The sequence below is a fragment of the Parus major genome, chromosome 3 (assembly GCF_001522545.3).
Source record: "Parus major isolate Abel chromosome 3, Parus_major1.1, whole genome shotgun sequence".
Taxonomy (NCBI): domain Eukaryota; kingdom Metazoa; phylum Chordata; class Aves; order Passeriformes; family Paridae; genus Parus; species Parus major.
The window spans coordinates 49013168-49036395 of record NC_031770.1 but is presented as its reverse complement, the minus strand read 5'-3'; the positions used below and the strand labels follow the sequence as shown (position 1 = coordinate 49036395).

Genomic DNA, 23228 nt, shown 5'->3' with positions numbered 1-23228 from the left:
CTTCAGGATTTTGTAAAAGCAAACTTTTGAAAAGCTTGAAATCAATATAAAATCTTTCCCAGATTTATGTTTGTTTTTTCAAATGCCAGTGAGGGTCTGTATACATTATAGAAATATATTTATATAAAGCAAAACAGGGACACAACCCCCTTAATCCACATGTGTTGAAAATGACACATTTTTCTATGGAAGTTTGTTCAGCTGCTGTCAATAAGGTCATTATTTAACTGTTTTCTAGATGGAGGCAGTTTATCTTATAAAAATGTTTTATTTTGTTTTTTAAAGGACATGGTTCAACCTTGGCTTGGCTTTTGCAGTGGAGTACAGCAAATCCTTTTTCTACAAACAAAATGTTCTAATTTACTGCCCTCGATAAGATCCCCGGGCTTGCTTAAATTGTTCAAAGTGTTAGAGGTGCAGCCTATGCCAAAAACTGTACTAGTATAAATATTGCATATATTTTCAATTTGTGGGTGAATGTAATGCAAAACAATTTTGGTTGTTAGGCACATTGCAGGCAGGCTCTGCAGGCTTCCCACACACATCGCGACCAAAGCACTTCAGTCCTGACAGTTAACACCATATGATGTTCCACTCCTGAATTACCTTATGAGCAGCAACTGCCAACTCTGTCTGTGAGTTTTGGAATATTCAAACCCTGTAGACCTGATGACTGGTTTGATTTTTTTAGTTTGTTTTCCTTAGCATCCTGCTCTTTACACACTATGCATGTCTGCTTGCTGTGAAGGATTCCTTCTGCATACTTAATTTTGCTTCCTGGTAAGCCAATTTTGCTCAAATTACTTTCATTTAAAATCATGGGACACCTTCTTTCAAAGTGAAGCTACTGGGTTTTTTTTCTCCACCTTCTGTTAATATAATAAAGTTGTGTTTACTGAGACAATGGACACAGAAGTTGGTCTTCAATCTCTTCCTAAAATTTCTTAGCACTTAAGAAAATGGTTAACCCTCTGTATAAATTGACTCAATTGACTATTAGAAGATATACACTCAGTACATTGAAAGGAGAATGCCCCAAAAAGTGTCACAAATAAATAAATAAATAAATAAATAAATAGATAAATAAATAAATAATTTCTTCCTCCAGCAGTACTGGAAAGAAAAAGCAGCAGGTTGTGGGGAGGGAAAGAATAGTCTGGTTTTGTGCTTTAACTTGGAGTAATATTGGCTCATTCTTTATTACACACTAGAATTTTTATGGCTTTGTTCCACAGTGGTCAGATGAAGAAACCTTAGAGAATGGAGAAAACAGGCAAAGTAAGGATTGGCTGCTTTGGAAAGACACTGAAGTCCCATGAAGGCTTTATTTTATTCAATGTTGCCCTGTATCATTTATCCTATGAGAGCTCAGCATCATTTGTGGCTTTGGAGCATTTGTCATAGCAACCAAATTGGTACATGCCTAACAAGGCAAAGTGTTGTCCAGTCATACTTCCTTCAGACTCTTGCTGTCAAAAAAGATTTGTAATAAAGACTATAAATAACAAAGCTATAGCTGTAGTCCATGCACAGAGAAAGAAAATTCAAAAAATCACTATTTGAGCATACATGTAGAAATAATTTTGGAAATAGTGTTTACAATATAATCTGTACCTATAGGATTGGAGAAAGTCATTAAATTAATGGTGTCAGAAAGCCTACATACCACCTACACACCAGTAAAATCAAAAACACAGAAAAACGTAGCCAGCTGAAGTAGTGCAGGGAATCCTAAGTTTATTCAATATCTTTAGGTAATTTTTTATTATCCTAAGACAATTTACATTGAATTCAGAGTCAAATCAAGATCCCTAGGCATTCTGGGTGTTTTCAGAAACAAGTCCTGCTGCAGAGTGCCACCAAGAGAATGTTGGTTTTTGGACGGGCATTTAAATAATTTTTAAGTACACGATCCTCTTTAATATATAACAGCAACAGAACTCATTAATTTAAGTCATCTGACACAGATGTAGCTTTTCCTGCTGACTTTGGCCAGTGTTGCTACGAGAGCCTCTCTCCTCTTCAGTCTTATGCCTCTACCAGAGCTGGAATTTGTAGTTACTGTACAGCTTAAGGTTAGTCCACAGGGCCTGTCCACTGCACTTAACCACCAAGTCTGCTGGGTTGTGCTCTTTCCCTCTGGTTTTGGGAAGTATGAAAGAGGTGAACATGGAAATTTGACAGTCTTATTGTTCAGCTTTGCTTGAATACTGTTAATATCTAAAATCAAAAACAGAGCATTTACAGGAAGAAAATAAACTAATAGAATGCTGGTTTTATTCCATCTACAAACACCCTGCTTAAGTTTATTAGATGTCTCTGAGCATTTACTCAGTGTGGGAGATAATATTCACCCAGCCAGAGTTCCCTGGCCCTGGTTCATTCTCAGGTTTTGCCTGTTTGTCCAAACCAGTCCATCAGGTTCATGAGGATACTGAGCCCAACCTTTTCAGCTCAGCAGTTATGTCACTGCCATCAATGCCACTCGAATGTTTGCTAAGGTGTGACTGGTCTTCAGTACATCTTCCTTCCTTGTTTTTAAGTTGAACTAAAAGAATTTGTTTGCGAAACAAGTGTCTCACAAGCCCAGTCTCTTTTGCTGCTTTGCTGAGCCTCCACTCAGAGCAGCTACTTGTTTTGCTGTGTTGCCCTCCATCCTTAATATCCATGCCTTCCATCTTTTCATATCTTGTTTAAATAATGCCCATCCTGTCTTCAGACTGATTATATTTGGCCACTGTTTCAAAGGACTTATACTGTTGCAAGAAATTCCTGCACACAGATGCACTCATATGGACAATTGCCTGTCAGCATCTTTCACCTGTGCTTCCTCTTTGAAGAAAGGAAAGGAGTGAAACAGGGTAAAGATGAAATTTCACAGACCTGTAGCCACTACAGGGCAGTGTTGCCATCCCACTTCATTTCTCTTGCTGCTCAATCACAAAAAAGCATGCCATTCACACATTCACCACAAGTAGGTACAGTAAGAGATGAGTTCAATTATCCAGAGAAAATGATCCTGATGCTCCTTGTTAAAGACACCAAAGGGAAGCAGCAGACATCTGAGCTGAGCAGACAGTGCTGCCTTAAATGGCCATCAGAAAAGGAAGATAAGTCTGGGAGAATATTGATTATGTGGCAATTTAGGAGGCAGCAAGACTGATGTGCTGTTCATGTTGACATTGTTCAACCATCTCTTCTACCCTGTGACAACCATGCTAATCCTCTGTGCCAGCCTGATAGGCTTATTCACTCCAGCCTGGATTCCTGTGTAAAACACCTGCAAAAAAAGAAAAAAAACTGCATGAAACAGTGTTTTGTTACAGCACTGCTGTTTTGGTGGAATCACACCTAGCCATCCTTCCATAGGAAAATAAGGCAATATTCAGAGACAGTTAGTTGCCAAAGGAAACAGAACAAATTCCTGTGTCAATTCCCATGTTAGGCTATCAAGATGAAACAGCATGTCTTGTGTATAGGACAGAAATTAAATAATTTTTAAGTGTAAGAATTTTGTTCACTCACCATTCAGGGAAAACAGGTTTCACATGGGGAAAAACAAAAACAGCTTTTCTGTGTTGATCTGCTTATATGTGGCAAGAGAATCCTACCTGTTCTCGTCATGGAGTGAAAAAGGAATGTAATTCAACTGCAGACAATAAATGACCTGGACAAAAAGAGCTGGGAAAGAGTCATGCACTACAGGAATCCTGTTGAACATACAGGATTACCCCTTTACTCACTATTAAGCATTTTGATTTGGAGGAGAACAGATGGAACACAATATAGCTGCATCAAGATTCAGTATGTAAATTGCTCAAGGCAAAGATCATGTCAGGGTTTTTTTGTATTTACACATATCACAACCACCACTGGAATTTCTGGAGACTAATATAACACAAATATTATTGCTTCTAGTACTACTTGTATGGTAGTAAATGTTATTTATAGGAAACAGAAAACTGATAAAAATCTTCTGTAAAGGAAAATAAGTTAAAAATGGTTGTAAATTACATTGGATATATTGAGATTACAGCACTTGGCAGTTTAAGTTTCCTCTCTCCTATGGATAATTGCCGAATTAAGCATAGAATGGCAGGAAAGGGGACTGACATAAACTGTTGATCCTATTATCATCTATTTTATTGTGGAAAGAGGTTAAATTATGATCAATAGTGATATATTCAGCCCAGGCTAGCATGATGTATCTAGCACAGATGCATAGCTGTCTCTCAACTCCCAGTGCAATCCTGACAGCTACCCCTTTAGTCTTGTGTACAGCCTTGGGAGCCTGAGAGAAAAAGATGCCTCAGGTTTGGGATTGTATGGATCTCCGCTCTTCAGTCTGGCTTCATTGTGGGTCTTGGGTTTTCAGCATCTCCAAGCAGCCCAGAAATGCAGCCCAACATTGACTGCTGCAAATGGCAGTGCAGAGTCACAACCAGTCACAAAACTCTGGATAATGTTTTGCCTCCCCAAAGTTGAATTTTCATCATGCTGACAGTGAGCTCATCATTCACACCAGACTGAGCCTGGACACAAATATCTCTTTCTGTATTAGTGGGTATTGCTGGAGTCAAGTCTGGAGTCAGACCCTTTCTTGTGATAAACTTCCCTACCTGAGGAACAAGATCCCTACCTCCAAAGCTCTAAGCAGCTCCTGTTGCCAAGCACTAGAGCCAGAGCTCCTCTCTTGAATGTGGTATTGTGTCATTCCTCCCTGCTCTCTCCCTTCCTGACCAGTTACCCCTCCAAATATCGAATGGCACCTTTCCTTCTAGGCAGCAGTTTCTCAACTCTGTGTTGCAGCTGGTGTTTATCCCATTCCCCATGCTATCCTGGAAAGGGCAGGAGGTACTTTCCAAAACACACCATTCTCCAAAACTTTTATGTAGATTAACAATATGCCAAATTTCCCCTCCTCTAGTCTTCTTCTATCTTTTTCCCATTTCTTTCCAAATATCCAGCTACTTGAAGATGCCCTGGCTAATATGCTGACATGAGACTTAAATGTCATGCTGACATGCTGTAATCTTGTAGAGCAGAAATGAAACATATTATTGTTTAGAAATTAAAAAGCATATAGTCTTCCCTCCCCCCTCCATCTTTCCTTGCCAGTTTCCGATTAGATTGCTAGCTTGGTTTTTTGTCCTTCTTGCACACAGCACACTCCTGAAATATTCTGTGTACTTTTTTGGATGCAGAAAGCTGTAATGTTCCACCCACTGCATTGCAGTTGTGACTGAGAAATAGTCTGCAAAATATATGGGACTCCCAGAAGATCTGAGACACTATTATAAATATATTTAATGTTAATATCCTATGATAATGTTTATTTAGGAATCATATATGGCATTAAATTGTGGCACTATTGCTCACCACAAGGACTGTACTTTCCTCCTTTATTTGAAGAGGTGCACTATGTTTTTATTTCATTTCAGTTTGATTTTCATGAAAACAGCTAGCTGCTTTTTCCTTAGTGACTGCTCTCTTACTGAAAAAATTGTTGTGTGAAAATATGATTTATGCCCAAAAGGCAAAGCTTGTCTTCACTGTGAGCCCAAGTGAGAGAAATGCCCACTTCAGAGCAGCCCTCTGCTTTCTTGGCAAATCTGGATTGGGAGCCATCACTACATGTGGTAGAGTGGAGCTCAAAAACAATCTTCTCAGAAACAACTGCCCTAAAGCAGTACTCAGGGGGTCTGCAGAGTAAAGCCCAAGCCATTACAAAAGGTCAAGAGGTGGATATAATACTGTAGAGAATATAAATTCATGAGCTCAGATATTCTCCAAAACACAGGCTACAGTCAAAGGAAACAAAGCAACCGTGTAATTTATCATGTTGTCAGCAGATGAAATGTGGACATTTTATACTTTTCATATACTCCAAAATTATTTTTCTAGCAATATGAATATTATCCTAACAACTGATGGACCTAGCCATTATATATTAATTTAAATAAGATTGTCTTAACTAATTGCAGGAGTTTAAAATTAAGGAGCCACAGTACAAAGAGGAACAGCTTTAAATGTGTCTTGTTGGAATGGGAGGGAAGGCAGAAGGAAAGGGAGGGAGTTGAAGAAGGCAGAGAGAGGGAGGGAAGGAGGGAGATAAAGAAACTCCCTGTCTAATTTCTGTCCTTACCCATCCCCACTGAAGCAGAAAGTGATGTAATAGCTTATAATTTGGCTTTTTTTCAGAAAACTTGCAATAGGTTTTGCTTCTAAAAACTTTTATACCTGGTATACAGGAGAATGTTATAACAAGAGAATTCATGACATATTCTTCTTTCTGTATTGTCAATTTGAAAAACTAGCTCTGTCAAGAACTAGTTTATTATGTGAAGAAAGTGCTCACTTTATTTTCCGGCTAGACACAATTCATTGTTTTCCTATGGGTGATGACAGATCTCCCCCCTGTTACAGCTGAAAGCTGGCAAACAGCTATTTGATGCTGTTAGGAAAAAACCCTGTAAGACAAGTAGAGAATATGTAAGCCTGATTTAGAAACTCCTCTAGAATTTGAAAAGCAAAAAGATGTTTGTTTACAGGTTAGTGGGATATTAGAAAACAAAGCCTAGCAAAGAGAATTTAAACATTCACCTTGTTCTTATTTATACAAATAATTTTGCAAAGCACAGTTTGGGGTTTGGTCTTTTGAGACTTATTGTTCCTGCCTGTAAGGATAAGATAAATACAAATATATATCACAAGAGTATTTTATGTTACTTTGATACATTGTTTTATGTTAATTTGATATTTACATAGAGGTGTATGCACCTATGCAGAAGTCTCTCAAGAAAACAAAGTATTACATTTCCTGTTGTATATTATGTCTTATAATCTTTACAATCCTTCGTATTAGGTGATGAACTGCTTCTGAAACTGCTTGAGAAGTTAGGAAAGCATTACTGGGGGACTGTGGTAACAGTAATTCAGTTGTGATTCAAATTCATAAGACCTTTTAGTCTCCTATTTCTATCCATGAGGTAAAATGACTATATAGAAAATAAGAAAGGTGTGCCTTTGCTCTACAAAAAGGTTATTTGTTTCGAATTAATATTATAAAAAAGTGGCAGGTTATTCTGCAATTAAAAGATAAAACAGAATTTAATATTTACTGCCTTGGGTATGAAAGCTGATGAAGAATTCACAGATATATAGACAATACTTTGCAGAAGACATACCAAACATTATTCACCAGGAATAATCTACACTCTGAACTCACATCTGCCTTTAACTGTTGTTTTAATTTTGAAAGATTATAGAGTGATTGGAGTAAAAGCAGTGACACTATAATAGCCTTTCCTTTCTCTCTATTTGGATGTTGAAGCCAACATTTGACACTGATTTAAAACAGATTTCTTAGAATACTTGTAAATCTTGCCAGGTATTTATCATCTTGACCAAACCCAGCACTGTATATCAGAAAGAAAAAAACAACCATATTTGATGTTTTGATTATCCTTCTCTTGAAGAAGGATTCTGGTCTGGGTGGCTTGACAGGCCAGAAGCACAACAACTATAGGGTCACATTCTGCAGTTTTTTGATGCTTTAAAACCACAGTATATAAAAATGAAGAAAAACAAAAACACGTGGAATCTGGAAAAATCTAGAGAGGTAATTAACATTTTGCAAGCAAACAAATAAAGCAGGTATATATACTTTTTTTCCAGGAAATATTTGCTCCTATAATTTAATGTGTGTTTTAGAAAAGCTGTTCATTCATTCCTCAGTCATCTACAAGAAAAATTATGTGTGGAATCATTATGGAGTAAGTCTGTTAATCGGTGAATGATTCATATATATGAGAAACTTAAAAAGTAAAGCGTGCAGATTTAAGTGCATATCATCATAAAACATCTGAAGTTATTTCTCATCACAGAAAGCCAGGCTACTTATGTAATCTTTTTGTATATACCTGTCAGAAATGGATGATGATCCTTGGCAAAGTCAAGACCTGAAAGGCACTGACAATAATTTGTCTCACATTTTTATTTTCCACTGTAACTTTGATTCTAGAATCGTTGTTTACTGGTGTTTGCTTTTAGCCTTTCCATTTTTTCCTACAAAATGGCAGCATCTATTTATGTTCTCCCTTCATCTTAAGGTACCAGTATAGTGCTACACTATACTATAGGCTGTGATGAAGCCTCAAAATACTTGACATTTTCATGGTGCTTATTATATGAATATTAAAATAAATCCAGGGTCTCACATCAAGATAATTAGTAAGCTGATATTATGATCCCATCTGTAATCATATCTCTGTTATATATATATATATATACATATATAATTAATTATTTCTTCAAAACCAAGCTTTTCAATTTCAGCTAAAAAACAGATAAAACACCAAGGAACAATTTCTGTGTTTTCTAAAACCCCATTTTCCTGCACACATGCACAAAAGGTGCAGATACAATTTTTTTAAATCACAAGTTTTTTGCAAAGTTTTTAAAAAATAATTTCATATATGTTTTAATGAAGATACAGTCATTGAGGAATGGCTTTCCAGTTGCAGTTAGAAACATCAACTGTAGCACACTTTCAAAAAACATGCATTTAAAAAAAATAGAAATAAAAGAATCCAGCCCTGAGCTTAAAAAAATCTTCAGCAAAATACATTTGCCATTCAGTTTTCAATATCTGGTAACAAAATAGATATGAGAATGCCTCAGAAAGCCACTGAATTGAGTCAGATTTTGAGTTAGCTATTTATCCTGATCAATTATAAAATTGTCGGTGTATTCTGTGGGGGATTTTTAGGTTCTTGATATACAACAAGGTTTGAAAATTCCTTTTGATGCAGCGGAAAAGAATGTGAAAAGAAAGACCTTGGTGCAGAATAAAAGTCATTTTTAAGAGCTGAATTCTGTATTTAATGCTAATAAATATGCCATTTTAATGCCTCAACAAGAAACTCGCACGGAGGTTTTCGCGTGCAAAAAGCAGCAGACCAGCTTTCCATGGCTACTGCTCCTTGCCTTTCACACCCGCCTCGTCTGCCAGCTGGATCTATCTTGAAGGAGAGACCTTAAATCCCTGCAAGCAGGCTGTAAGGCACATGCAGTAGCAGCAGTGTACTGACATTTGCTAAGCACCAGCGTCCCTCAAGTGACTGGGAGCGAAGCCATTGACGTCACTGAACAATAGGCAAAATATTTCCTCCTCCTCCATAGTCCTGAACTGTAAACACCCAGCTTGCACACAGCAGGCTGAGCATTTGGGGAGAGGCGGAGAAGGAGAATGTGAAAAACTCTCAACTGATGCTGCTGAAAACAAGCAGCTGTTCCTGCATAACCAGTCTCGTCTTATTCCTTCCATCTTGTTGTGAGGATTGCTGGTTCCCCCTTAGTGTAGGTCACGCAGTAAAGAAGATAAAGCTAAAATAAACTGTAAATAAAACTCTGTCCACTGAACTTACAAGGAATTTTTTGAAGTGCCTATTAATTACAAGTTTTAAAAAAAAAACACACTCTTTTTCTACCTCTTTCTGTCTCTGTTATGGATAACTGCAGTATAGTTACTGCATCCATGTGTTTTGGAGAAGGTGTGGTGGACTGAATGTAAGTGAATTTCATCTCAGTCACCGTCTCTCCATACAGCTACATTTTTGCAAGCCAGAGAGACAAAACCCCATAGATCATAATTATAATAATAAATCACATAGTAAATGCTCTAAATTCGCTGTAAAGACTGGTTTAACTCCTGGAGTTGGAGAGTTATGGCTATGACATAGGCAGAAAACAAAAGGGCAGAGTTAATCGTGAAAATTTTTACAATACATTCATTTTTGAAAATTACAGCTTTTTGTGACTTTATTAAAAGAAATACTGATGCATGAAATCATTAGGATTTGCCAGTTACTTGACAGAATATTGATATTGTGGTGTGAACAGTTAAGCAGTTCTGGAATGTTGTAAATCCAGGGAAACTAATTCAGCTTTTTTCTTTGCAGCCTCTTGTAAGCAGCTGCAATCCTGCAACCTTCCCTGTTTCCAGAGCATCCCTTGGAAGATCCCTGGAGGGCAGGAAAATGAGACCACTAGAAACAGGGAGCAGTGTGGTGCTGAAAAGAGGTCAGAAGTGCTTTACCTCCAAAAAAGCTCAAGAATACCACTGAATCAGGGAGCCCTGTAAGCTCCTGTAAGCTTTTTCATGGAATGCACCAGCTCATTTGGTCCATCAACATGAACTACAGAAATGAATCTCACCAGGAGTCTTCAGCCTTGATCCAAAATCCAGCACTGGAAGAAACCCTCAGAAATAGCTCCTTAAAGATATTAGTTTTCTTTTTAGAGCCTTGTCTGAAAAAAATCAGCTTGAGGTGCCTGGAATAGTTTTAGGAGTGTAAAAAAAAGTGATTGTGCCACCTGATTGCTAACTGAAGAGTTATGTCTATGGGAGTCAAAGTGATCCAGGCAACCATAATGTCTGTCTTCCTCGAGCCTCATTTCGGCTTTGCTCACTTTGACCAAGGTGGTGAATAAGCCCCCTTGGACATATTTGTTCTCAAACAAAGGTAAAGAAATCATGCCCATCACCATTTTCTGCAGAAGGCAGCCAAGTAAGACCCGGGGAGGGGCACCTTTTCTCCCTCTCCAGTGTGGCTCTCTGTTGAATGAGGCTGTAAGGAGGCACATCACATTTGCAGCATATATTGATTTATGATTTCAAAGTGCTGAACAAACAGTCATTTTTTCCAAACAGACCATAAGCAATTGCTCATTATCCCGCATTTAATATGCAGGGAAAGTAGGTGGGCAAATAACCTCGTTTGCTGTTCAATTACTCCAGTGGGCCACGATGTTGCACTAATGCTGCTTCGTGTCCAGCTGCTCTGCTCGTGCTGAATTAGCTGTGCTGCTGAGAGTGCCCAGATGAAAAAGAATGAACCTCATCACCTCTCCTGAGCGTGCAGCAACAGCACACACAATTAATTGTACTTCTGGGGCTTGACACCTACTGTTCCATGTGTTTTGATCCATTTGTCGATGTGGTGGCACTGAACCTCTGCACCCTGTCTGCGCTTTGACACAGAAAACAGTGGCTGAAATGCAACTTCTCATCTTACCAGAGAAATGGCATGTGGAAAAGTAACACTTTGCTGGCCTGCTTCCCTTTTTTCTCTTTGTCATTTTTGTCTTTGCATGAGTTACTCCATGGTCAAATGCTGTACTTTTTGCTGAGCAAGGTGGCAGTATCAAAACATGTAGTGAAATAAAGTAGCTAGATTAAACGAATGAACTGCTGCCTGACATGACCATTTCACACAAATATGTGTAATAATAGCAAAAAATGCTGTATTTCTGATCTGATCAAATCTCACTCTTTCTCTACCTACACCTGAACAACTATCTACAATGCAAAGCAATGCATCCCTTATTAGGGGCTGGGAAAGCCTTTCACAGATTTGGGCAGCCAAGTATGCTGAGATATATTTAGAAGCCTGAATTTAGTGAGTGTAGCCTGGGCTGCACAGCTGAGAAGGTCTCAGATCTTTGTGCACTCCCCAGTTGTATCCCAGTCCCAGAGAGATGTTCAAGCAAGCTTTCTAAGGGAGGAAAACTCAGACATCTGGATTTAAGAGAGGCTAAGACTCTAGGACAACCTGTAAAAATATTTGCCACTCAGTCTTATGTCTATCTTGGCATTTTCCTTGAGAAATAGTGTTGCTGGAAGCCAAGTGCAGACTGAGAGAGGGTTACATACTCTTTGGGGAACAGCCTAAAAGAACAGCCTCGAATGTTAAGTACATTTACTTCATTCATAGTAATGCATTTTTAAGCGTACCTTTAGGCGAACATTTGCACATTTAAGTTTTACTAGTACAAATACTGAAAGAAAATACATCTTATTTTGGTTGCTTGCCCACACTGATGTGAACATCATTTGATACATTCTTACACTTGGTAAATTCCAAGGTTTTCCACCTTTTCCTTTTCACACAGCTGAAAACATATTTCATAGTAAATATTGTATATAGGACACACAAACATTTCAAGCTACTTCCTGAACATGTGCCTTGAAGAAATAAGGGACAGGAAAAGAAGTGACAGATAGAAAACCAAAGGAAAATTTCCCTTACTGAAGGAAACATGCCTTTTGCATTTTGATCACTCCATGTATAGCTGAACGGATTTTACACAAATTTGCCTTCAGGCAGAGCCTGAGAAGAGAAAAAGCTGTGAAAGTATGAGAAAGCTACTCACAGCAATGAAGATTCTACAATTCAAACTTCAGTGTGTTTGCATAAAATTAAAAGTTAACAGAATATAATATTTCCTCTTGTTCCCATCTGAGCTAAAATGAAAGTGTAAAATACCTGAAAGATTATAAGCAGCATTTTCCCTTCCATTAATTGGACCTATGACAATCAGAAAAACCAAAGGTAAAGTTAAACCACATGTGTATAATTCAAAACATGAGCAGATTCTTAAACTTATGCACAAAGTGTCAAGGAATACTTTGAAAAATAACATACCTGCACTCTCAGAAAACAACCGCAGAATCATTGTGTGGCTGAATTTTCAAAGGCTAATGTGTCTATAAACAACAGTCTATAGAAATTTGGTTTATATATCCTGCTTTAGGATCTGCCATGTTATAGGCATGTCAGTCATGTTTAATTATGGCTTTTCTTTCTTTAGTGAGTCCTTCAGCAGTCAAAAGAGGGAAGTTTATTTAAAAATGGGTTTCTATGTGTCCATAAAGTCTTGGCATGCATTGGTTAATTATTTAAGTATCCTTATTGTGATTTGGAAATCTGAACTTGTGACTCAGATTGCGAATTTTGTCAGGTATGGTACAAGCTGAGGTCTAGACTGATTGTATGTGAAGTAGGTATTGATATCTAAAGTAACTGAAGAAAAAAAAATCCTCTTCACAAGACAGTTTTGACATGGAAACCAAACCATTCTCTTGAGTATCTTCTTGAATTTCCCTGCATGTCACCTTGAATCCATATTGCTGTTGACACACAAGAGTTTGCTGATTGGGTAATGTTTCTGGTCCTTCTGTAACAGCTAGACATTTATTCTCAGCACAAGTATATTTGTTGAAACCACAAAGTGAACACGATGGGTAAAAAAGTTATTATAGTATAGATGTGATGGAAATTAGATCAACAACGTTAAAAATCAAAGACAAAATACTGTTATATACCTCTGAGTTGTGGGTTTTCTAACTACTACTGATATACATGCCTCAAAATGTTATGCTCTAGTTCAGAAAAACTCCAGGATCTGTAAAAATAAGGCAGTGTGCTTTCTACTGCTTGGAATAATTGAGCCCAGTGGAAATACTGAGAGAAGCATCTTGGTGAGGCTTCAGTTTTTAGGAAAGACTAGTGGCAGCGTAAATTACTGCATATCTGATATGAGGTTTTCATAAAACCTTGATGAACTGTAAAAGAAAAGTTGAAGTCGGTCTTTCAATGAGCACATAAGTTAGCTTTTATCCAGTAACTAGTGAACTGTAGAGACTTGATTATACATCTGTTGAAGTCAGTACAGCTTTGACACATTAAGGAAATTAACACAGGTAGGTCTATTGTTCTCACTCTGACTAATTGCAAGTTTAAAATTAGACATTAATCAAAGAACACTTTAATGTCCTTCTGCAGTGGGAAGAGAATTTGTTCCTACAAAACTTCCATTATTCACAGTTCCCTGTATAAGCAAAGCTTATTTTCTGGCTCCTTGTCCTGTGCGGTAGGTCACAGAAGATAAAATTTTATAGTGAGGACAGTGGAGTGGCTTTAGCTCACAGAATCTTACAATAAATACACAGTGATTACCTTGTACCAGGGCAAATTGGTGATGTTTTCTTTATTATGGATGGCAAAGACTCAGAGACCTACCAAGCAAACCTCCTAGGAAATCTTATGCAGCCTGTAAATATTTGCTATTTTTAAAATTCTCCTAATATGCAGCAAACAAGAAATAAAATTTAATTAGTGTAAAACTCAAGAAATTCCATGTTGTGCACAAATCAAACTAATAAACTAATAAAGGCTAAGATGCTGACATGCAAGGTCAGAGCAGCTGTTCCATGACTTGGCAAACCACCAAGGTTGCCTTGACATTCCTCATGTTATTTATAATTCTGGAAGTTAAGAGTAGATTTATTTATTTAATAGGAGGCTCAATCTATTGCTCCAGAGGTACCTTAGTAGAAAGTACTGATATACATCAAAGGGCAATGCTTATGGATGGCTGAAACTATAAGGCAAGCAAAACAAAGCAGACTGGAAGCTCACCAGGAGTTTTGAGATGTATCAGTAATTAACAGCATACTTCTTTTGGCTGTAGATTCATTGTGGATTTAGATGAAGGACATTATTTCATCTACCATTTTCGTGGTTAATTTGCAACCAGGGTGTTTATATAAAGTAAATAGTTGGAAATGGAAACTTGATTCTTTGCTTACTGGTCATATCTCAAACCTGAAGTGCATTTCAGGAGTTTAGCTCAGAACCTAACTTATACCCAGCCAGCATTTTACATTCCTATCTAGAACTCACTTACTATCTTTCTCTTAACCCTGATTATTTATTGCCATCAATCTTTTTCACACAAATGCAAATGAAGTAGAAAAAGGTTAGAAAATATTATGGCAATGTAAAATGCATTCACATACTTTTTAAAAAGTGCAAAAGACAACCATGTAAACCCACAAAAAACAATATCATGGGGATAAATTCCATAGGAAATTACAGTGTGAGGTCACATCACAGCATGTTTAGAAAGCAGCCTTTGGAATACTCAGCAATTAGTCTTTGGAGTTATTTGACTGTAGGGATAGACCAGCACTGTGTAACACCCTGCCCTAGCAACTGGTTAAGCTCATGAGGATGTGGAATGCAGTTATTCTGCAAGATACTGACCTAAGGAAAAAAAGAGGCTGTTCAATATCATGCCAATATTTCTTTTCACTTCAGATTGAAGGTTCTTATTTTTTGTTACCCCTCTTTGTTCTTCAATTTCTTTTGTTTCAGGATGACTATACTATCTACAAAATTCTGCTGCACAAATTGCCAGGAGTAAATTTAGTCAGCAAAAAGAGTTTAAGAAAAGCAGACTCTGGATTTACAGGGAAAAATGGACCTTAAATCAGGTGCCTGAAAAAAGAGACCAGAAAATGAAGATTCAGACAACAACTACATTTATTTTCTTTTCATGCATTCTTGTCAAAAACTGCTGTTAGTTGTGGCATTTCTTTACTTGAATGCTGCTTTCAATTGAACTACAATTCTACTGCTCTTTTGCTTTAAATGAAGGTAGCCATAAGAAGGAGCAATTTCATTAACCAGATTTCTAGAAGAAGCTGTAAGAGAAAAGTTCAGCCTACATAGTAAGAAGCATGTTCATTTAGCACTTGCCATATGCCACCAAAGCTGCTAAGGTTCAAATGTTGAGCATCAAACTCTCAGAGTAGATACTTTACATGAAAATACAGGGGGAAAAGGTTATCAATAAATAAATAAATCAGCTATCAATAAAGGCTTTGAGTCTTAGTTATTCTTAACTTTGCAATTGCAGTCTCAAGCCATGAGATTTCCAACCTGCCAGAGTCTTAACATTTTCGGAGCATTTTCAGCTTTGCAAAAGTCAAAAATCTGAAACACCCTATCTCACAATAAATAGTTAAAGACATGGGCCCTTAATGTGTCTGCATATTTTTTTATTAAAACCAGTAGTGTTGTGGAGATCTCAATGGATTTTATTCTTTGACAGAAACACTCACCTAATCTTTTCCTCAGAGAAAAAAATGTTTGTGATAAATGTACTTTAAATGAGACTTTTTGTAATTAAGGCATTCAGAATTTATTTTTTTCTAGTTCAGAAATTCACATTTTATTAATTCTTAAGCACTAGATTGTTTTTCATAATGGCATACCATTGTTAATCAAAAGGTCTCCTCTGTATTTCTTGGAGTAAAGCCAAAGCAAAATCACATTATGCCTGAAAGGGAATGCAAATGATCTGTCTTGCTTATTGCCTATCTCATTTCATATTTTTTTTTAATGAATATATGAATTTTCTCTCCTAAATTAAATTAAAATTCTGTTTTATATACATACACCTACCATTCCACTGCCCTCTGCTGGAGGGAGTATATCCTATAGCCAATTTATGGAAAAGTAATCTGTGGCTGGCAAAAGGCTGGTGTTTCTGGACCCAAAACCATGGTGTAACTCTCTTGGTGAAGCCTGCAAGGGACATCCACAGGCAGATGTTTGATTGATATCTGTCTCCAGCAGAAATAATCATTCCATTCAAAAAAAGTAAGAACACCAAGTTTAGAGTACATGGAGACAGCACAGTTAAGTACATAAAAATTAGGAAATGCCAGAGCTAAAGTTCCAAGTGGAAATGTGTCTCTAATCCCATGTGCACATGCATTTACAGTGAAGATTTTGTTTTTACAGAGGAAAATCTAATTATTTTTCTACATGGTTTAGGGGCTCTCTCAAATTCAGGTTGTTTTTTCAGTGTGGTTAGTTGTAGGTAAGGATTTGTCTGAACCTACTGTCTGTATTAACCGCCCTAAAATAATGTCTGGTGCTTTTCTACTTTTTGTTGTTGGAACCAGCCCATCTATAAACATAAGGTGAAAACCAATTTAATTCATAAACAGACTGAGCACACAAAGTCAATCTGGACTGTTTGAATAATCTTTAATTAATAAATTATTTTGCAGAATAATACATTAAGGTACCACTTACTACTGAGTCAAATAACTATTCATAACTAGTATTTTGCATAAGCAAAGGGCAATTAAATCAGCACTTGCCTCACTTCAGGCATCTAGGTGGTAACAAAGCAATCACTCATTCAAACACAAAACACTAAATGAAAATGAGCAGATCTCTTTAATGCACTGTCACTGGCAAAAAATAATCAATATGATGATTTAACATTTATCAATGCTTATTTAACAGTTATCTTGCTGCATTACAAAATTTCTCCATGTTTTTCACCAGTAGAGCTTCTCACTGGAAACTGCTTTAGGTCAAAAGCTGGTAAAAGAGACTGGGAAAAAAACCAGCATTCAGAAAGTCTTCCTATATACTTTCTTTTGTTTTCTATTTAGTTTGCAATGACAGATCTGCAAACCAGTTTTCCTATTCTGAATTCATTCTGATGAACAGAGGGAAAAATGAGAATCTAAGATCTTACTTGCTTCAATTTGAGATATTCTCACTAACTGAGATTTACTTAGAGATTAAGAATGAAAAATTATATGTGCCTTCTAGGCGTAAGGTACTACGTATCCTATAAATGACACAACTATAAAATTCATTTGCAAAATCATTTGCTTTTATTTCTGCTGAACTTTTGCTATAAGACAACTGAATTTAGTCACAAACTACACGCAAGAAATATTTTTGCTTAAAATAATGCTCAGCATACAAGCCAGTCATTCAAATGTTTATCAGAAAGCGGTATTGTTGTTCTCTTGCAGTTGTCAAACTAAATTTTCTTTTACAGAGCATTACAGTAACATGAGTAAACGTCTCTTGGAAAGAGTTTGTTAGAGACTGGAGAAGTCCTTCTCTTGTATTACCTGCAGGCAGCACAATGTTCAGCAAGTCCCTTGGGTCCAACTGGATGTGGTAGGAAAATCTAGTTAAATGGATTTTTTTTTATTTTTTTTTTCTGGGGATGATGATTTTGTGCAGCTCTGGAGCAGAATTTCTAAAGAAGCCATGCTGGACCCAGCGGTGTTTTGCTGCTGAGGAGTCAGGGTACAGAGAGTACAAACACAGCAGGCTCCCAGACTTTGGGCAGGGGGATGTGTAACCTGGCATCACCAGCACACTCAGGCAGTGTAACTTCTCCACTTGAAGACTTCTTTCACAGACCTCTAAGTCCTTTCCCTATAACTGAAACCCCTGAAGGAAAACAAAAACATTCCTGACTTGAGTTGCTGAGGGAAATGAGTGATTTGTGTATGTCTGTTTGACAGATGCTTACCCGTTCTTCCAGGTCCCAAGGCTTTCCAGAAAATAAGCCACAAATCTGTTCCCCACTGGTTCAGGCAGGAAAATTTCCTGGTACAAGAATATATTTTTCTTTCCCTTCAGCTGAACCTTTGCCCATCTTCATGTAGTAGGCCTCACTTGAATAGAGAGATTATTCCCTGAGTATTTAAATACATAGGAAAAAGCAATTTCTGTAGAAGTACAGAATGACCTCATGCCTATATCATTTTTCTCACCAGTCTATTTTGGAGGCAAAGACAGGATCCTGGTGTGTGCAGCTCAAAGCCACCCAACCTACAAGACTGAAAGTCTCTTGGGGCTCCTCTCATGGTTCTCAACACAGGGCAAAAATAATCAAGAAGACCGTGAATGTTTTAGGTAATATAACATTTGAAAGTAAGTGCATGTGATGTTGCCTTCATCAGTGATTTCCTCATCAATTTGTTGACAGCATGGAACGCAGTGGAGTCTGGTCATAACTGCTGAAATGAAACTCCATCTTAACTCCAAACAAAGTTACTGTTACCTTGTGTGTGTACAGAGCTAGCATGAAAATGAAGCTTAAGAACAAGACAAATAAACCTAACCAAACCTCAGGCTAACCGGAAGACACTGGGAGAGCAATGGTTTAAAAGGAGATTTTAATTTCCAGAACCAGTTCAAATCTTTGCTGGCTAAAGACAGGCACAATAATACTAACTGTTAGTCTTATAACAGCACCTCACAACAGTGGCACAGACAGGTGTGTCAGTAGTAAGATTTCCCACAGTTCTGCCTTAAAATAGAGGAAAAATTTATTAGTTTCTAGGAGCTTTTGGAAGGACATAGTATTGATCTTGTGTACATTTTTTCATCCTCATAAGTTATTGAAAGCTATACTAAAGAATTTAGTTTCAGTATTAAAGTATTTTGTTCTACAGTCACAGTGCAGGGGGAACAGAAGAAAAATTTTTCAGTCCTCTGCCATGAAAATTTTCTTTTCTCAGAAGGTCCTCTTGGTTTATTGCTTATATATTCCAATGCTAAACACTGAAACTATACCTTTCATGCAAAAGAAGAGTGTCCCTCACCTGCAGCTTGAACTGGTCAAAGGAAGGTTCTAAATCCTAAACCAAAACTCTTCCAGTTGACTTGGAAGCTCATACATACAGCAGAACACCAGGCTGGTGAGCTCTTTGCAGCCTGTGTTGCTAAGGAGACGAGGAACTGGTTTTGGAAAGCAGTGTTTAGTACATTTATATAACAAGGAGTTGCAGGTTTCAGTGCTGCAAGTGTACAGATTTCTGCAGTAATATATATTAGATATGTTTGAAAGGGCTGTTTTTTTCACAAAAAACAAAACCAAAAACAACAAAAACCAAAAACAAAACAAAAACAAACAAAAAAATTAAAAATATAAACAACAACTACTACAACAACAACAGCAACAGCAACAAACATATACAGGACAATAAGTGAAAAAATATTTGAGACACCATTAAGAGAATTTTTTAAAATTTGTGTTTACTTATTTTTCTTCTCACACTACTTGGGTAATCAGCATTGAAGGAGTCAAAAGATTCTGAAGACAAGAACTGATTTAATCTTAGCCAGGCCCACACAAAACACTGCCTGAAGGTTGTACACTGTTCCAGACCCATTCATGAGGCCAGCCAGGAGCTGAGATGCAGCAGCCTCTGTCCAGTGAGGATTCTGAGCTGTAAAGATGCCTCCTTCCTCACCCAGCAAGTAAACTGAGGCAGGGCTGACTGGGACAGAATCATTGCAACCCAAGCTGAACTGTTTTCTTGCCTATTCTTAATGTGCAGGTGCATTTGATGACCAGGGGTTTTCAAGGAAACAATTTTTCTTCTAAAGCGTTCTCTCTGGTTCAGTTTTATCTTACTTTTTTCATTTTAGCTGCCCATTTTGACAGTGTCTTTAGAAGGCTATACTTCTCCCTCTTGGTTTAAAGGAGTTGTAGAGTTTTTTAGACTATATTCACTAATTTCCTAATGAATAAATAAAAATATCCCTAGCACAGCGATAACTTCTATTTAATAATTTCAACACAAAGTAATAAGACAATGACATTGAAATATAATTTTCTAATTTGTTTGACACTTCAAACAGAAACATATATTTAAAAGTTCTCACTTCTACCACCAGTCAGTTTTGTAGTTAAATTGAGACCTTTGCTAAAATACTTACTGAGGAGAAGTTAATTCAGAGAAATTAGTTTTGCATTTAGTTCCAAAAATTACTGGTATTGTGGGACTACAAAACTGCTGGTCTAAAAGCTTTTGTGAGTTCTTATTTCAAATTAGAATGTACTGGCTGTCATATTAATATAGTCACTATAGAAATAAATGGGATCAGTTCAATTTATTCACTTCCTTGTAGAGGTACACAAGATTATGTCAAACTACAGGAATCACGAATTTTCTGAAAGTTGGCTACTAAAGTAAAAATTAGTAACAACATGTCCTGCTTCACATGTTTGGGAAAAACAGACATTACTTTCTGCTCCCTAAAATCCAGATTTGCTAACAAAATAAAACAGAGTCCTTCTATCAAATTCTACATTTGCAGAATAAAGCACTTCAACTATATTAACTCTTGGTATTTAAATACCCTAATGAAGGCAGGAGCCAGGAACTGTAGAAGCACATTCAAAATGACAAAATCTGAATCAAAGAATTTACTGACTAGCAGAGAGTATTACAGACAAATGCCGGAAGAACAATTTCCCTGGTATGTTATTCATCCAATGGCAGGAATAGGAAATCCACAGGCTTTATAATCCTCAGGTGATTTAAAATAATTAGAAATTGTTCAGAAGCACATTTCTACTTCTGTCTTAAAGGAGTTAACCTCAACAGAAAACAATGTTGACCACAACCGATGTAAAATAAGCTCATACAACTAATAACACCTTGTTGAGCACCACTGGCGTTGCAAGAAACCTAAGCTGAATGGCTTTTATTTAATAATAAGCTCTGTCCATTGTGAAACCAAAGAAGAATATATCTATATATGAGAATAGGTGTCCTATATGCTGAAAGGCACAAACAAATATTTCCCAGAACTGGTGAAATAATCGTGGGCAAAGCCTGACTTCTATGTAGTGCAATAAGATCTCCTTAAATGCAAGTTGTTACTAAGAAGTGTCTAACTTTGGGACTCTTTGCTTCTCCAGTTCTGTGGTTACAAATTATAGATTATTTCCAGATTACTGCATGAATCAAGAGTATATTTTCTGTTACCTTAAAGAGGTTGCATTGGTGGCAACCAAGAAGAAGGCTCTGTGTTTCTCTCAGTCTGGCTACTGTAGTCTAAGTAAAATTGAAACTTCTGGAAAGGAGAAGGAAGGGAGAATTGTGTGTTTTCTCAAGAGCAAGCTCAGCTCTGCAGAACTTCTTTAGTGCAGATGGAAAAGACAAGAGAAACGGTGAGCAGCATGAGTACAGACTGGGATATTCCTGAGAGGACCGAGCTACTTGCCTACAGCATTGCACACGGATTCAAAGCTGAGCTCTGGAGGAAACAGATCAGAGAACAAAAAATTCCTAGGAATGGAGAGAAGGCTTCAGTCTTTATTTCAGCCCACAAAGTCACTGGCAGCTGCTGATTTTGGTAGAATTTGGAGAAAGAACTCTCATCCTGCAAGAAGCAGTGGTTGGGGTTGATTTTTTTCATGCTTCCTTTATCCAGTGTCCTGATGTTCCTTACTTCCTGAGCCATCTTCTCCAACTGTGCTTGCTTTTGTGTTAATGGCACAAGCAATATTAAAATTTGGAGATTTTATAGCTTACATAAAAGAAAGTATGACTGGAAGACAGCAGAGTGGTTCTATTCCTAGATTTTAGCAAATTCAGTGCTGAGAGAGGAGAGGCATAAGTACCAAGTAATCCGAGGCTGGAATATCAGGACACAGATATCCACAGTGTTCTGCTAACACATTTGTTATTAAGCTGCTTTTAGGATTATGTTTAGAGGAATAGGAAATGATAATGCTAAGCAGTTCAAAGGGCAGCTGCATCAAACAGCAGGTATCAGAGACAACTAGCTACCATCAAAAGGCTTGAAATCTGCAATTTTTACAACTAGCTCATCTGTACAGAGCTCAAAACCATATTCGGTATCACAAATAGCAATGTTGTGGCTGACTGGATCTTGGAGACAGTTCTTGAAAATCAAATATTTTCCACCAGAATTTCTCAGCTGCCCAATATTTAGTATCTGTGCAGGATCAAGAAATTAGGTATACAAGTATCCTATTCTGCCTAAACCTAAATAATGCCAGACATTTGTTTCCTAGGAGAAAAAAGTGAAATTATAGAAGTTTGATTGTTTTTATTAGCTCTTTTTAACTTTTACCTATTATTCAATTATTTTTGTTTCAATCAGATCATAGGAAAAACTACTAAATTAAGGATTTTCAGTATGATTTGCTGAATGTAAATTCATCTGTTTGTATCAAGCAAGAGAACAAAGTGGGACATTTGATCTGCATTATCAAGTGAACTAAAAAATCCTGGGCAACAGATGTTAATAAACATTCACAACACTTCCATAGATTTCTGAAATAGACTATAAGGAAAGAAATCTGATTCCTGCTCTTCAAGTTGATCTTTAATTTGGTGGTCATTGGAATCAGATCACTGTGGCCTCAGTCTAGCATAGTCCTTCATCTTTCATCCTAATAAGAGTATAGTAGCACATCCTAATCAGAAGAGTAATGCACTCCCAGCTATGTATTTAGTTATGTCTGGAAGGACCATAGGACCTAAGAAAAATTAGAATTCATGTATTTTGCATTCCTGGTGGCAGGTGATTTTAGGAATAGTGGTAATGAGCTAACAGTGGACCTGTGAAAGAAAAAATTACTCATCAATTGGAAAACAAGACCAGAGCTTGTTACCAGGGCATTTTTTAGAAGACTGACTATATAATCTTTCTGGTAATTCATTAACATTGCCTGATTCTAAAGTTTGCTCCTGTTTTCCAAAACCATGAGATTTGATAGGTTGTTTCCAAAAAATCATGAAGATTCAGGGTGAAATTTTTGACAACATATTAATTTTAAAAGCTAGCACATTGATGATCTGAGTCACACCTGCAGTTATACATCATCTTTCTGCCACTAAACCCAAACACTTTCTCATTGCACTTTCAAACTTGTCCTTATACCCTGCTGAAAGTTATATTTCAGATTATCACAGGAGGATGGCTGTTGCCTGCACAAAGAGTTTA

The 23228-nt window shown here is 37.1% G+C and overlaps 1 long non-coding RNA gene across 1 annotated transcript in view; it reads right to left on the bottom strand.

Moving 5' to 3' along the window:
- Positions 1 to 1717: 1717 nt before the first annotated feature.
- The window catches only part of LOC107201737, a 102813-nt gene continuing 81302 nt past the window's right edge, over positions 1718 to 23228 (bottom strand). Inside the window, exon 3 of the long non-coding RNA XR_001520381.2 lies at positions 1718 to 3280. This is a non-coding gene — a long non-coding RNA (uncharacterized LOC107201737). The remainder of the gene's footprint in view (positions 3281 to 23228) is intronic.